Source organism: Phyllobates terribilis, unplaced genomic scaffold, assembly GCF_046119375.1.
Source record: "Phyllobates terribilis strain yellow unplaced genomic scaffold, ASM4611937v1 Scaffold_662__1_contigs__length_863905, whole genome shotgun sequence".
Lineage (NCBI taxonomy): Eukaryota > Metazoa > Chordata > Amphibia > Anura > Dendrobatidae > Phyllobates > Phyllobates terribilis.
This window is the reverse complement of record NW_027363422.1, coordinates 788,891-806,498: the sequence shown is the minus strand read 5'-3', so window position 1 is coordinate 806,498 and position 17,608 is coordinate 788,891. Positions and strand designations below refer to the sequence as shown.

The 17,608-nt window shown below is 46.2% G+C and overlaps 1 pseudogene; it reads left to right on the top strand.

Moving 5' to 3' along the window:
• Positions 1-13,550, top strand: part of LOC141235424 (translation factor GUF1, mitochondrial-like) — a 58,418-nt pseudogene extending 44,868 nt beyond the window's left edge.
• The last annotated feature ends 4,058 nt before the right edge of the window (positions 13,551-17,608 follow it).

Sequence of the window (17,608 nt, the reverse complement as noted above, 5' to 3'; positions counted from 1 at the left end):
CCAACTTTGAATTCACCATCAGATACCGGGCAGGACGCTCAAATGCCAACGCGGATGCCCTGTCTAGAATGCCGAACTTACCGGACGTAGGGGAAGATCCAGAAGATCTGGAAGAAGTTGAGCTCCCTGCGTTCCACCGTCATGGGATTACCCTGTATTCCCACCGTGTGAAGGACAGGCGCTCCATGACATTCAATCCCTTGCCCCACTACAACTGGGCGGAGACGCAAGACAGTGATCCCGCAGTCCATTTGGTGAAGGAAATGCTGACCCAGGCCGATGCCCGTCTTGACCCAGATGCTCCGGAGGAGACCAAGCAACTGTGGAAGGAGAAAAGTAAGCTGTTCCTCTACAGGGAGAAGCTGTGCCGGAGAATGGTTAACTCTCGAACACATGAGTTGACCTGGCAGGTAGTGGTCCCAAGACGAGACGCGGCTATGGTTCTGGAGGCATACCACAACGGAGCAGGGCATTTCGGATGGAAGAAGCTGGAGTTCTTGTTGCGTGAACGGTTCTACTGGGTAGGCATGAGAGGAGTCATCGAGAGGTGGTGCAGAGACTGTGGCCCGTGCCACCTGAGAAGAAAAGACCGAGCCAGCCAGAAGACTCCCCTGCAGCCCATCATCACCAGACAGCCACTGGAACTGGTAGCCCTGGACCATGTGAAACTGGCTCCAAGCAGATCTGGGTATGTCTACGCCCTCACAATCGTAGATCATTACTCCCGGTTCCTGGTTGTGGTCCCGGTCAAGGACTTAACGGCTCAAACAGCACCTAGAGCCTTCCAGCAGCACTTCTGCCGTCCACACGGGTACCCGGACCAAGTGTTGACAGACCAAGGACCAGCCTTCGAAGCCGAGGTCTTCCAGGAGTTCTGCAACCTCTATGGCTGCAAGAAGATAAGAACAACGCCCTATCACCCTCAAACCAATGGACTCTGCGAGAAGATGAACCAGGTGATGATAGATCTGCTAAAAACATTGCCCCTGGAAGAATGCAATCTGTGGCCTGAGAAACTGCCCGATCTGGTGGACCTGTATAACCACATCCCTGTAGGTTCAACCAACTGTACCCCGGCTTACCTAATGAGAGCAAGACCTGGTAAGCTGCCTATTGACCTGGATATGGGAGTCCTGACGCCTGAGGACACCTCGCCAGAGGCAGACTGGGATACAGAACGGCAGCAGCAGTATCGGAAAGTACAGGAGAGCGTCGAGCGAAGTCTGTCTCAAGCTAGAGAAAGGCAAGAGAAGGCTTATAACCAGTATGCTCCCGCTGTTCTCCTGGTACCTGGAGAGCAGGTCTTGAAGAGGAAGAGGCGGCTCCACAAGTTGGACGACCAGTGGGAGAAGGACCCGTACACCGTACTGCCATCAAGCCATGAGAACCCAAAAATCTGCATAATCAGTAAGGATGGAGGAGAAACCACAGCCATTGTCTCCAGAGACCACCTGAAGAAGTGTCCCGAGCAGCTGCAAAGCCCTGAAGAAGATCAAGAAAACCCTCAACCCGCAGAGGAAAGGGAAGAAATGATCAGTACCGTACTCGGAGACTTCCCCCGGTCTTGGACACAAGTAAACGGCGCTGTCGTGGTACCCGTCCTCACCTTTCTCCAGCCAGCCCCGCAAGTGCCTACAGAGGAACCGGTAGAGCTGGAAGAGCAGCCGGCCCAAGAGGCAGAAGAGTCCACACCAGCAGTACAGGAGGATCAACCCTCTGCTAGTAGTAAGCCTGCCGTGCCCCTAGTGAGCCAAAGAGTGCGCAGACAGCTGCCCAGCTTACCCATAACACCTCCTACACCCTGTAGTGCAGAACCAGTTAGTGAGCTCCGTAGGTCCACTAGAGGTCAGATGCCCGCTCGCTGGAGAATCTAAACTAATGCACTGTGAATTTATCTGTTAACTGTTTATGGTTTATGTTTGTTGCCTGTTATTAATTATGTTTCTCAGTTACCCTGCAGATTTTTATGGACTAACAGGTTATGAACGCTGGATAACCGGAACAGTTTTGTAGATAGTTGCACCTTGGTGCCTCTTGTGAAGACGGCCGCGGAAGAGAAAACCTGTCTGGCGTGGCCTACTTGCGGCCCAAAGTAGCTAGCTCCAGCCTTGCAGCCACGCCCAAGGACAACGCAAGGGGTTTGCTTTGGACAGGTCCCCTACTTCCCTTAAAACTTCACCTTGGGTGATATGGACACCCGTGACCTTTAAAGAACTACAGCTTCTTGTAAATATGTTATCGAATTATTGTTATACCCTGTTATTATGTTTTAAAAATGTGTTTAGTCCCGGAGTACTAAAATTTACTAGGGGGGAATGTGACACCCCAGGGGTCTGGTTGCCACAGTAATAGAGATATTATGTCTGAGAGCAAGTGGGAGGTTTCTCTGGTCAGGAGCCCTAAGCATGCAACACTGCCCACCCAGACCTGGGAGGGGAGGAATCTGCCCTTATAAACTGGGTCTGGGGCGGGATTAGGTTAGACAGAGACAGAGCCTGCAGAACAAGCAGAGCAGTCAGAGTCTGGAGAGGGAAAGTGAGAACAGGAGCTCTGTAGGAGCAGCAGCTGAAGGCCAGGGGCTGTGAGCAGAGATATAGCTCGCCCTGGCTGAAGTTACTAAAACCGGACACAGGAGTCCGAGGCTGTGGGGACTGATATATACCCAGCAGCAGAAACCAACCGGCAGGGGATTCCAGGTCCTCTGGCCATAGAAGCCCGGAGGCTCAGTCACAAAGAAGGGACCAGCGCCGCCATCCAGGAGCGGAGGCTAACAGAAGGCCCCAAGTCACCAGCCATACGGGTGAGCACCACACGGTATGCTCAGGGACGTGGGCTACTTGTAACCGCTGACAGCAAGGTAGCCAGGAAGAGTGCAGATAAACGGGGAGGCCTACAACTCCACCTGGCCAGGGGAACTCCTGCTTGCTCGCAGACTGACCAGGCCCCTTATACTAGCCAGTACTCCCGGGAGGGTCTGCCTTGTACCATCAGTAAAGACCCTGAACTGCACCTCACGTCTCCTTGCCGCACCAGCACCATTAGCACTGGGACCCTCACACCATCACTCCCATCATCTCTCACATTAGCTGCCCTGAGGCAATACTTCTCCCGTGGGGAGTTATCCCATACTCGGCTGCGCAAACAACATCAGCCTCAGCGGTTGGCAGCGCAGCGGCGGTCCCCACTGACCGCAATCCACGGGTGGCGTAGTCGGACATTTGCTATACATTAAGACTGCCACTGGTTTGACCACCCTGGGCACGGACCAGGTCACCGCCACACGGAGACTACAACCCCCAGCATTCTACAACAGGCCCGGTTCCGGGTTCCCTGCACAACACAGGCCCAGGGGGCGCGTCACATGGATTTATGTAGTGTGAAGTTGACAAGCACTTTCCAAGTGATGCTAAAATCGCTTGGGAAGCGCTTGTCAACCCGCATGCGGAAATGAAAGTGAAGACCGCTTCATTTCCGCATGCCCCTGGCAGGAAACCACATGTACAATCCGCATGCGTTTTTTCCTGCCAGAGAGATGCAGAAACGCTCAGGAAAAAATCCTGAGCATTTCTGCATCGTGTGCACATACCCTAACAGCATGCTTATTTCTGTGTGTCCTGTTATATTATACCTCTTCTTTTTCAGAATTAAAGCCTACAGAAAGAACGTCTTGGCAAAATGTGTATGTATTGTATGTCTTATATATATAGTGCTTTTGCTGCTTTGATTTAAAAAAAATATATATATATATTAACGCCCATTCAAAGATTATGATTTTCTCAATTTACAGCTCAGCCGGAAGATCAAGCAATGTCTCTAAGGTTATAAAGTATTGAAGCCTTGTGTGGCAGGGTTGAAGAATATATTAACTTGTCAAACACTTTCTCTATTTAAACAAACTTTTAGATTTAACACCTTTTGTGTTTTTGTTAAATTCTAGTCAGTATTAAAAAAAAAGTAAAGCACGTGTATTTTTTATAAATCCATCTTTCTAGTTTTCAATGGATGTAAAGGAAAACTCTGAAAATAGCTAATTTTTTCTGCCATGTGCTAATTGACTATTGTAGAAAAGGCAGTACACGGTGTAATACAGCGACTTGCTGGCATTACGGTAATCGTCCAGGATGTGTTTTACCTGACCATGTACCTTCCCCCTCAGGTGACTGGTCACATGACTGTGACATAGCACAGGTCCTGCACGCACCGAATGTCTGTCTGATCACATGACTGTGACATCAGCAAGGTCCTGTCAGTGTGTGTGTGTGTGCACGGGATGCATATATAAACTCTGCTTGATGGGAGACAGGTGTGTTCGGTGTGTTCTGTGAGAGAGGCGTAAGGCCTGTTCCCGTGTGTGTGGGACACCGACCGTGTGAGGCCTAGTGAGGCCGAGTGAAGCCTGGTGCCTGAAAGGCAGAGCCTGGATCCTGTGTGGATGCTAGTGGCCTTGGAAGGCAGAGGCTTGAGTAAGAGTCCTGAAAGGCAGAGCCTGGATCCTGTGTGGATGTCAGTGGCCTTTGAGGGAACGACGGCTGGAGACCCCTACCTGGGAAGCCGCAAAGCCACAGTGGTGGCGGAGTAATGGACTGAGACAGCTAAACCCGGCAAAGGTAATACCCTGTGTTATATGGACATTAATATGGACATTGCTATTTTATTACCTTGCTGAAGGCTGTTACTTGGGCCACTTGGGCCTGTCTGCTACTTGAGAGACTCCCGGATGTTAAGTGTGGAAACATGCCGGTGGCGGACTAAGATGGACTGTGTGAACTGTGGTTTATGAAGTAATAAACTGCTGAGCATTGTTTAAAAACGGAAAGACATCGCACGTGTGCATTGATTGTCGCAGCAAAACGAGTATTCCCCATTATGATGACTAGTGCTGCCTTACATATGGTTCGAGAGTGCGGGCAGCTGCAGCCCGGTTGCTAGGGGCAACGGCACAGGACGAGTGTGGATTAAAGCATCTGGCTGCAACTCGGCGGGGTTGCGAAGATTGGCGTCGCACTCAAACCTGGTTTGCCGTGGCTCGGCGGGGCTCACGAAGTTTAAAGCATCTGGCTGCAACTCGGCGGGGTTGCGAAGGTTGTCGTCGCACTCAAATCCGGTTTTGCTGTGGTTCGGCGGGGCCACGAAAATTTTCCGGGGAGAGCGGTGAAGTTCTGGTGTGAACAGTGCACCGCGATGGCTGTGAACGGAGCAGCAAATGGGTCTGATGAGTCGGACCGCATATATGAGAAACGTCTACTGGACATGAAACTGGACATGGTGCAGCAACCACAGGAGCTGTGGGCACCATATGGAATGGCGGCAGTGGACCATTCTATGAACTCTCCGGGGGCGCCAGTGTTGTCCCAGAGTGCCCGGGGAAGTGGTAAGAGCTGTTGTGAACTAAGTCCTAAGACTATTGCTGATTTTTTTTCTAAAAATTACCCTGTAGGTGTGTTTGTTAAAAAGGGGGCGGAGTCTAAAAGGGGCAGATTTTCAAAACAGCGTAGAGTGCAGAAAACTGGAAATTGTTACTGGTTGTGGGTTGGTACCTCCTAAAAATGACAATGTGACCGTTGATAACGGGGGAACTCCAGTAGAAGGGGGTGACGTCAAAGTGGGAGGTGACCTGTTAGTCCACAACACCATGGGGAGTGACACAGACCCCGTAGCTGACTGTGACACTATGAAAGTAAAAAGTGAGTTCAGTCAGGAGGGGCTAGACGAGGGGAGAGAGTCCCCCTCTCGTCGTCGACGGCGCAAGGGCCACAAAAAGGTTGCTCCGGTAGTCCTCGCTGAAAATGAAAATAAAGAGAATGTAGTACTGTGTGCCTTTGCTTCAAGTGTGGATCCTCCATTAGAGATAGAAAAGGAGGTGATGTTGCCAGTAGCAACCTCCGGTACGGTACCGAGTCAGAAGGATCTGACAGCCCTGAAAGAGGAGGCGGCCAGTCATGACCAAGAGCTGGAGCCTATCAGGCAGCAGTATCAGAGTGACGTGCAGCAACTAAGGGAAAACCTGGGGAACGTGTCCTCATACCAGCTGAACCTGGAATCTGAACAGCAGAAAATATACCAGGTTATGAGGAACTGGCAGCGAGATGTGGAGGGAAGCAACGCGGAAATTAACCATTGGAAGGAAATGTTCTATGGAATTAAGGAGGACCGCCGCAAAATCAAGGAGGAGGTTTTTCAATTAGAGATTGACAGAGCGGTGTGTGAAGATGAGTTATGCGAGGTGAAAGATCGCTTCTCCCTGGTACAGTTAGAGCTGTCTGTCCTCAAAGAGGCGCTGCAGCATGAAGTTGCTGGGCGTGAACAAACCCTAGAATGACTGCGCAAACAGCTCAACCAGGAGCTGTGTGACTCCAAGAAGGAGTGTGGTGAACGCAGTAGGGAACTGCAACAGAGTAAGAGAGATTATGAGGATCTCCTCAAGGTGAAGAAAAAACTAGAGGAGGATAAGGCAGGTGCAGGGCAAGTGCGCCAAGTGGTTGAGACCACTCTGCAAGACACCCGTGAGGAGAATGATGATCTTCGGGGAAAGACCCTAGATCTGGAAGCTCAGGTGAAGGAGCTACAGATGTCCTGTGATACTCTCCAGAAGGCGGAGACGTACCTTAAGGAAACAGTCAGCAAGATGGAAGCTGAGCGAGAGAGGATGGAGGAGTCCATCGGAAAAGCCACAGACCAGGGCCAGGAGTTGACCGCTGGTCATGGGAGGTATGAAGCAGATACCTCCTCGAGTGATGTGGGCTCGGAGGGTTCGGTGGATGTCGGAGCCGAGATCAAGCAGCTCAAGGAGTTGCTACAAACCCAGTGGACGCAAGAGAGGCGTGAGAGACTGGCTATTGAGAGCCGAGTGGGCACATTGGAGACGGAGAGGTCTGAGAGAGCTCTGCTGCTGGAAGAGCTGTTGAAGCAGGAAGAGCTTCAGAGACGGGCCGCTGAGAGGCGAGTGGCGGAGCTAGAGGAAGAAGTTTCCGGGCTCAAAAGTCGCCTGACAAAGTATCACTCAGTGAACGAGGCCTTCTTGGAGAAGGAAAAGGGCGAACACGTTGCACTCACTCCCTTATACCATGAGAAGGTGGACCTGAGGAGAGCTAAGAGAGTGTTAACCACACATAAATATGAGATGGAAGTGGTCAAGACGAAAATTCGTGAATTTGTAGCTGTGAGTCAGCTCAGGGGAAGCATACAGGGTGAAGAAGCTTGAGGTCAATTGCCCCTGAAACCTGAGCTGGTTGATCGTCTGGAAACCACTGGTGAGACCGAAACGTCTCGGTACAAGTGCCTTGTAGATGTACCCGAGGATTTGAGGGAAGAATGCACCAGTGAGTCCGTGCATGAGGAGTTTAAGAAGGCCGTGGGAGCCTGTAAGGTGTACTTGACCTCAGAAGCTAAACAGCTGGTGGTCCTGTCCACGACCGAAGTCACAGTGAAGAGGGTGGCTATCCTAAGTGACATGCACTGGCGATGTATTCGCACAAAGCGGTTTCTCCGGTTGAAGACGGAACAAGCCGTTAGACAACTGGAGTTGATGAGGAAAGCTCACAGTATGCGTGAAGAGGTCATCCGGGTGCCTCATGTTCTGGTGAGGAAGCTCGTTGGGAGAAATGGTCGAGCCATGCAGATGATGGTCAAGAAGTCTGGGGTGGTGAAAGTAAGCAGTCCACATGATCGTCAGGACTGGATACCCGACGAAGACGGCATGGTATCATTCTCCGCTGTAGGAACAGAAGAAAGCCTGGGATATATGCGCATGCTGTTGGAGTACCGAGTGACCTACCTGCGAGAGGTAGAACAGTTGAATCTCGCTAGACTGCGAGCGGATAGACAGCATCATCTGAGCAGCAGAAGATGGCAGCCGTCTAGAAATTGTGAGACCCGACAGAGAAAGGGCCCCCTAAATAACAGAACAGCTACAGCTGAAGTTAGGGACCTTTCAAGATGTCTTGAGAGTAGTGGGCGTGGGTTTAGAGGTAGTGAGACCTCCAGTAACTCAGGTTTGAGCAGCCCATACAAACGACCCAATAGAGGACGGGACATTACGGAGTCGAACCAGACCTTAGATACCAGGGCATGTGAGTCACACCGCTGTATGACTGACCGCTGGGAGCGGGGGAGACCTGACGAGGTTACGACTGACCGCTGGGAGCGGGGGAGGTCTGACAAGATTATGACTGACCGCTGGGAGCGGGGGAGACCTGACAAGGTTACAACTGACCGCTGGGAGCGGGGGAGCTCTGACAAGGTTACAACCCGGAAAGGTGACCTGACGAAGTCAGTGACAGTGACAAATGGTAGGTCCCTAAGGAATGGGCTAATGTCATTGACTAATGTTCCAGGGGCTGAGTAGCACAATTGTAAAGTACATGGTCTCTATGTGAGCTGGGGGTTATAGTGATTGTGTATATTATGTGTTCAACCCCACAAGTTTGAACAGAGGGGGGGGGTATGTAATGCAGCGACTTGCTGGCATTACGGTAATGGTCCAGGATGTGTTTTCCCTGACTATGTACCTTCCCCCTCAGGTGACTGGTCACATGACTGTGACATAGCACAGGTCCTGCACGCACAGAATGTCTGTCTGATCACATGACTGTGACATCAGCAAGGTCCTGTCAGTGTGTGTGTGTGTGTGTACGGGATGCATATATAAACCCTGCTTGATGGGAGACAGGTGTGTTCGGTGTGTTCTGTGAGAGAGGCGTAAGGCCTGTTTCCGTGTGTGTGGGACACCGACCGTGTGAGGCCTAGTGAGGCCGAGTGAAGCCTGGTGCCTGAAAGGCAGAGCCTGGATCCTGTGTGGATGCTAGTGGCCTTGGAAGGCAGAGGCTCGAGTAAGAGTCCTGAAAGGCAGAGCCTGGATCCTGTGTGGATGTCAGTGGCCTTTGAGGGAACGACGGCTGGAGACCCCTACCTGGGAAGCCGCAAAGCCACAGTGGTGGCGGAGTAATGGACTGAGACAGCTAAACCCGGCAAAGGTAATACCCTGTGTTATATGGACATTAATATGGACATTGCTATTTTATTACCTTGCTGAAGGCTGTTACTGGAGCCACTTGGGCCTGTCTGCTACTTGAGAGACTCCCGGATGTTAAGTGTGTAAACATGCCGGTGGCGGACTAAGATGGACTGTGTGAACTGTGGTTTAAGAAGTAATAAACTGCTGAGCATTGTTTAAAAATGGAAAGACATTGCCCGTGTGCATTGATTGTCGCAGCGAAGCGAGTATTCCCCATTATGATGACTAGTGCTGCCTTACAACGGATACAGCACCTATGTCAGTGAAAGGTGCCAGACCAATATAATCTGTATATGACCTCCTGTTCATCTATCTGCATTTCATTCCGTGAATCATGCACACATCCGTCCATCTCTGCCGAGGACTGGCAGCCATCTTTCCTAGCACCTTCATTGATGGCTAGTGTTGAGCGATACCTTCCGATATCGGGAAATATCGGATCGGATTGGATCGGACCAATATCCAAAAAATATCGGATATCGCCGATTCCGATACCGGAAACCAATGCAAGTCAATGTGACACAAATATCGGAATGAAAATAAACCCTTTCTTTCCTTGTAGGTTAATTCTACATGAAGGAAAACAACTAAGAATAATGTAGAATGTATTACATGAAAAGCCAGCAATTCAGCAGCGGCATACACCGGTACCCGACAATTTAGAACAGAAAGAATAGAGCATCACACATAGATTAGATAGATAGAAACATGTCAGTCACATATATAATAAGTACAGTGATAGTGTTGATTACTGTACTTGTCATTTAGTGTTAAAGGATTTATTTAAAAAAATAATAGTGTTTTCATGCACCGTCTCTTTAAAAAAGCCGGCCGGCAATTCAGCTTCGGTACCCGACAATTTAGAACAGAAAGAATAAAGCATCACACATAGATTAGATAGATAGAAACATGTCAGTCACATATATAAGAAGTACAGTGATAGTGTTGATTACTGTACTTGTCATTTAGTGCTAAAATAAAGGATTTCTTAAAAAAAAAATTGGTGTGGGGTTCCCCGTAATTTTAGTCTCTAGCGGAGGTTAAGCAGATGGCTGGGGCAGATGTTTGAAGCCTGGGAAGGGGGTAATACCCACTGAGCTTCCCAGGCTACTAATATCAGCCCCCAGCTGAATACCTAGCCTTTACTAGCTATTAAAATGGGGGACCCCCCAAAAAATTATGTGGGGTCCCCCCTATTTTAATAGCTAGCAAAGGCTAGGCAGACAGCTGGGGGCTGATATTAATAGCCCAGGAAGGGTGCCATGAATATTGGCCCCCTCCCAGGCTAGAAACACCAGCCGTCAGCCGCCCCAGAAATGGTGCATCCATAGGATGCGCCAATTCTGGCACTTAGCCTCGCTCTTCCCACTTCCCTGTAGCGATGGCAGTGGGGTAATAGGGCTGGGGTTGATGTCAGCTTATAATGCCAGCTGACATCAAGCCCAGGTTAGTAATGGAGAGGCGTCTAAAAGACACCCCCCATTACTAACCCCATAGTTAAAGTTAAAAAAAAACACAAACACCCAGAATAAAGTCCTTTAATTGAAATAAACACACAATTCTTTATTGTTCTAAATTAACCTATACTTACCATCACGCCCATTCCAGCTGAAGCCATTGTCTTCTGCAATAAAAGTAAAATAATAAACCAACATCATCCTTACCTTTCCATGATTCCCAGGACGGCTCCAGCTCTGCTACATTCTCTCATGCTCACTGCAAGCACAGGAGAATTTTCCCACGCTGTCAGTGACGTGCATGAGGTGAGCCGAGTTCATTGGACATGACCTCGGCTCATCTGGATGCCGTCACAGGCAGACACTGAGGAGCGCAAGCATGCCTGCGCTTCTCAGTGTCTGCGGCATAGCAAGCTGGATGGCAACTTTCGGCTGCGATCCAGCCTGTCATGTGAATGTAGCAGAGCTGGAGCCATCCTGGGAACCATGGAAAGGTAAGGATGATGTTGGTTTATTATTTTACTTTTATTGCAGAAGACATTGGCTTCAGCTGGAATGGGCGTGATGGTAAGTATGGTTTAATTTAGAACATTAAAAAATTGTGTGTTTATTTCAATTAAAGGACTTTATTCTGGGTGTTGTGTTTTTTTTAATTACTTTACTAGAAATTCATGGCGGTCATGTCTAATATTGGCGTGACCCCATGAACTTTGGGCTTAGGCCAGCTGATAATACCAAGCTGGCCCTAACCCCTTTATTACCCAGTGAGCCACCGCACTGTTAGAGATGTTAGTCCCGAACAACCCTCCTCCTTTTCAGCTTTTTGCTTAAAAGCAATTGCAAGAAGGGACCCACAATGGTAATATTAGTTGTAAGTAATTCTAGGATTATTTGTGATCATAACAGAACATGAGCACATGAGGCCTGCAAGATAACAAGATTTTAGTGAATGCTTTAGGAATAGTTCATGTGGCTGGGGTAACATATAGAAGCAATATTGGATCCAGCTCACCGTAGGGAACATCTTGAAAGTGTTCAGAGCACGGAAACATCACGTTGTGGCATAGCACAGTCATAAAATGAAGGTAATTCAGATCAACGTACCGTGAATAGGCTTTTATTCACAAAGTGCATAACAGAGGCAGGATCAGCAGTAGTTAGGAGAAATGTGACAAACGCATTTCGGGTGACAGCCCACCCTTATTGACTGGTGGTGGGCTGTCACCCGAAAACAGTTGACGCATTTCTCCTAGCTGTACTGCTGATCCTGTCCTTTGTTATGCAATTTGTGTGAATAAAAGCATTCACAGTTCGTTGAGCTGGATTACCTTCATATCATGCGGTAAAGAATACCTCTAAGGCTGCGTGCCCACTATGCGTTTTTCAAGCGTTTCTGCCGCGGAATTTCCGCAGCGAAACCGCTTAAAAAACGCTAGGTAATCCGTCCCCCATGGTCCCCAATGACAAGCCACAATGTCAATGCCCATGCTGCTGATTTTTCCACAGCGTTTGTGCTGCGCTCAAAAATCCGCAGCATGTCCATTAAGCATGTCCATGACTCAGTGACATCATGGTAGGTCCTTCACAACGCCGAGAGCAGTGCAAGAGACCGGACGGAGCAGCGAAAACACTGGGAGGACATCGGAAGGTGAGTATAAACTTTTTTTTTTTTTTTTTTAACTAACTTGGTCACACTGTATAAAATCCATGCCGGTTGCATGGATTTATATAGTGTGAACAAGTTGTCAAGCACTTTTCCAAGTGATGCTAAAATCGCTTGGAAAAGCGCTTGATAACCCGCATGCAGAAATGCATGCAAAGAAGCTTGACAAACGCTTCTACCTGCCGGGAAAAATGATGTAAAAACCGCATGCATTTTTCCCGCCAGGGAGAAGCGTAAAAAATATGCTGCATTTCTGCATCGTGGGCACATAGCCTTAATGCAGCTAACAAATGTTCAGTTAAGATGGTTACCTCCATAATCATGTAAAAAATCTGTTTTGTAATTATTAAAATATTATAAGTGATACATTTTGCTTTAAAGGGAACGTGACAGCAGACATGGACATCATGCATCAGGCACTGGCTGTATATTCTCAGCCAGGTATGTTTGACTTTCAAACACCGCAGCGTTTTAGAGAAAAACAGTCTAAAAGCCGCCGGGGACCGAGACGCGCTATAGACTAGTCAAAAAGACCAGTCCCCAGCAAATTCTCCCGCCCGCTACCAGCGACTCACAGGTCCCTCCGTGTACGCGAGTGCAGGGAGAAGCTGCCGGGACCTTCCTGTCCGACTAGTCTTACATGCAACTTTTTGACCGGCAGCTTTTAAATTGTTATTTTCCAAAACGTCACAGCATTTCCGAGTCATACAGTCAGTGCCTGATACTCGCTGCCCGATTCCCCTTAGGCCTCATTGACCCGTCCATGTTTAAACACGTATATGAAAAAAAGGTACCAGTATCTTCAGTGTGTCTGTTTTTACCATTGGGGATTTTCACGGATGAATTAAGAAAATAAATGACAAAGTTCCTCCTATACAATGCAGTCTTATATACGGATAGTACACAGACACAATCCATGTGCTGTATGTGTTTTTCATGAACCCAAAGACTTATATTCATCCATGCTGCCATAAAAAACTTGGACAGGTGAAAAGCATCATAGAACACGTACCCAATATAGCCTATCCATGAAAAACACACACACGTACGTGTAACATGGACGTCTGAATGAGGCTTAACAGTACTTAGTCTGTTATTTCCACTGTTATTGACTCTGCCGTTACTACATCTTACGGCAGAGGCACTCCACCAACCATGCAGAAGCTCTCCGGTTTATTAATGATGCCCCCGAAGTACTAAACCTTAGAATATTTTAAAATCTTCATACACCAATCTTTTCATAGAATATTGATATCTTGTATCACTCGTATTTTGGCAGTATGGCGGCGATATCACAAGGAAGATGAAGCTGCTGAAAAGACAAGCTGAAGGCAAGAAAAAAATGAGGAAAATCGGCAGTGTCGATGTGCCTAAAGATGCATTCAATAGTGTATTAAAGAGATGGTTGGACAAGTGACACCGTAGAACTAACACTACCTCCTCAGCAGACTATGGATGTAGAAAAGCAGAAATGCAAGTCTGGTTGGGACAAAGATTTCCCAACGTGCTGCAATTCCTGAGATTAGGAAACCTAATAAAACCTGATCTTTAAGGGTTTTTTGCTAATGTTGCAGAGCATAATAAATGCCAAGTACATTAATAAGGCTCTGTTCACATGTCCGTTTATCTTTTCATTTTAGAACCAACAAACCCCAGATAAATGGCATTAGCATCCTGTGCATTCCTGGTTCAAATGCAAGTGGGGGGATCATTAATTTATAAGGAGGCCATCTGGTTACTTGTAGTTTATTTTTAGAATGGTAGAGTTCTGCATTCAGGGCTAATTTTTTTTCTCAGTTCTAAAAATTATACAGTACACGGACCCCCGTATAAATCAATGGGGCCCCTCTACTTCTGTTTGAAACAAGATGTTAATTTAGTTTATCTGCAAGAAGTTTGTGTGTTCTCCCTGTGAGTTTCCGCCCACACTCCAAAGAGAGTGACAGGGGATCTAGATTGTGAGCCCCAGTGGGGACAGCGATGATTGTAAAGCGCTGCAAAATATGATGGCTCTATATGCGCAAAGCATAATAAATCTCTTCCATTTGTCTGTTCTATATGGTATAGACATAAAAAAGATAAGCGGACATGTAACAATTCTGGGGGGAGGATTTGTAACTTTTGTCTTTTGTAGTGTAAATCTATGTAATGATACTGTTTTATGGTTTTTTTTTTATAAACAAACGCAGTTCTCACATCAATATGAATAATCATATTGGCATTTTTTATGGGTTATTGAAAAGTTTATCATTTTCTTGGAATGGGTGGGGGTTGGGTAAGGATTGCACAAAGCTACAACCCCTGGCAAAAATTATGGAATCACCGGGCTCTGAGGATGTTCTTTCAGTTGTTTAATGTTGTTGAAAAAAAGCAGATCACAGACATGGCACAAAACTAAAGTCATTTCATATGGCAACTTTAGGGCTTTAAGAAACACTGAAAGAAATCAAGATTAAAAATGTGGTACTCAGTAAGGGTAATTTTTTTCAGATCAAGCAGAGGGAAAAAATTATGGAATCACTCAATTCTGAGGAAAAAATTATGGAATCGCCCTGTAAATTTTCATTTCCAAAATTAACACCTGCGTCAAATTAGATCTGCTCGTTAGTCTGCATCTAAAAAGGAATGATCACACCTTGGAGAGCTGTTGCACCAAGTGGACTGACATTAATCATGGCTCCAACACGAGGGATGTCAATTGAAACAAAGGAGAGGATTATCAAACTCTTAAAAGAAGGTAAATCATCACGCAATGTTGCAAAAGCTGTTGGTTGTTCACAGTCAGCTGTGTCTAAAATCTGGACCAAATACAAACAACATGGGAAGGTTGTTAAAGGCAAACATACTGGTAGACCAAGGAAGACATCAATCTTCAAGACCGGAAACTTAAAGCAATATGTCTCCGAAACAGGAAATGCACAAAAAAACAAATGATGAATGAATGGGAGGAAACTGGAGTCAATGTCTGTGACCGAACTGTAAGAAACCGCCTAAAGGAAATGGGATTTACATACAGAAAAGCTAAACATAAGCCATCATTAACACCTAAACCGAAAAAAAGAAGGTTACAATGGGCTAAGGAAAAGCAATCGTGGACTGTGGATGACTGGATGAAAGTCATATTCAGTGATGAATCGCGAATCTGCATTGCGCAAGGTGATGATGCTGGAACTTTTGTTTGGTGCCGTTCCAATGAGATTTATAAAGATGACTGCATGAAGAGAACATGCAAATTTCCTCAGTCATTGATGATATGGGGCTGCATGTCAGGTAAAGGCACTGGGGAGATGGCTGTCATTACATCTTCAATAAATGCCCAAGTTTACATTGATATTTTGGACAGTTTTCTTATCCCATCAGTTGAAAGGATGTTTGGGGATGATGACATCATTTTTCAAGATGATAATGCATCCTGCCATAGAGCAAAAACTGTGAAAACATTCCTTGGAAGAAGACACATAAGGTCAATGTCATGGCCTGCAAATAGTCTGGATCTCAATCCAATTGAAAATCTTTGGTGGAAGTTGAAGAAAATGGTCCATAACAAGGCTCCAACCTGCAAAGCTGATCTGGCAGCAGCAATCAGAGAAAGTTGGAGCCAGATTGATGAAGAGTACTGTTTGTCACTCATTAAATCCATGCCTGAGATGCTGTAAGCTGTTATTAAAGCCAGAGGTGGTGCAACAAAATACTAGTGATGTATTGGAGTGTTCTTTTGTGTGTTTGTTTTTCATGATTCCATAATTTTTTCCATCTGCTTGGTCTGAAAAAAATTACCCTTACTGAGTACCACATTTTTAATCTTGATTTATTTTAGTGTTTCTTAAAGCCCTAAAGTTGTCATTTGAAATGACTTTAGTTTTGTGCCATGTCTGTGATCTGCTTTTGTTCAGCAACATTAAACAACTGAATGAACATCTTCCGAGCCCGGTGATTCCATAATTTTTGCCAGGGGTTGTATTAATATAAATTTTTTTCATAGAAAATAAAAGTCTATCTCTGTATGCAGTCATGAAAAAATTTAAGTACATCCCTTTGAATGCTATTATTCTACATATCAGTCCATTTCGAAAGTCTTAATTAGGTAAATACAACCTCAGATGAACATAAGTCACACTGTCATATTTTACAGAATCTAGGACAAAATGCAACAGACTCTGACAAATTAAGTACACCCTTACTACTTCTGACGGTAGGCATTAACTGCTTAACGACCTGATACGTACATTTATATCATAGCTCACTAAAGTAAGTATCACGCTGGCTCAGGAGCTGAGCCAGCTTTGTAGGAGGCAGATGCAAAGTGGTGTTACATAGCCGACCTCTGCCTGTAGCTGCAGCAGTCGCTGATGTTTTACCATGTAATGCCTGAAGGGAAAAAAACTAACTACAAAAAGCCATGCTTACCAATCCCTAATACTAATGTATTGCAGGATATAAAAGGAAAGATTAGAACAGAGTATTAAGTTACCTAATATGATCAAATATAATGCACATCTATCATCCATATTGCAACCTACTCTTTTAGGATATATATATCCGGCCATTCGTATGAACTACAATATTTTGGGGAGTGCCGAAGCAGAAAAAAACGAACATATGGCCCATTTTATAGAGAATTAGAAAAAATATGTTATTAACAAAATCTTATTGTACAGAGTTGAAAGTGACGCAGCATGTGTCAAAAAATACATACAGAGTTTAAAACATACTTAAAAACAAGCAGGTGTCACAAGAGTGTAAGTATCACATCCCACAGGTATCATTATTCATAATTATTGCATCACTGAAGAAACTGAATTGATGGATAGGGGTAGTATGGACAACCAATCCATGAACAAACAGTATTCGGTCTAAAAGACTATGGATATATGTATATATATATATAACTCTCCCTACCCCTGTTCATCAAAAATCATTAATGTCCTTCATAATTACCTTTGTGGAGTGAAGCCCACACGCTGTGTGGTTCCCCGACGCGCGTTTCAGCGCTATTGCCTTCCTCAAGGGGATGTATTGCAGGATGCAGCAGCAGCACCCCATGGTAAAAGGCGGAGGCAGCGCAGGTGTGAAATACTGAATAGACACTCGCCACCTCCTCACCATGGATGGCCGGTGTATAAGTAGTAATAATGCACACAGATAAGATCTGTATAAGGTGTGTGGAAGAAATTATTAAAATTAGGGGGAAGACAATTGAATTATATCACCTTGGCACATCAGAAATTGAGCATCTGCTTAGAAGGAAAATTCTATCTTGGCTTTTGTATGAACATTTGCTAAAGAAGAACTGCGCCCAGCGGAGCCAAGCTGAAGGAAGAGAATGGACTTGATCTGACTTCACAGACATTTTTCAAGTTGCCCCTCAGGAGGGGGCCAGTTCACTTTTTAGCTGGGTTAAAATACACTGCTCAAAAAAATAAAGGGAACACTCAAATAACACATCCTAGATCTGAATTAATGAAATATTCTCTT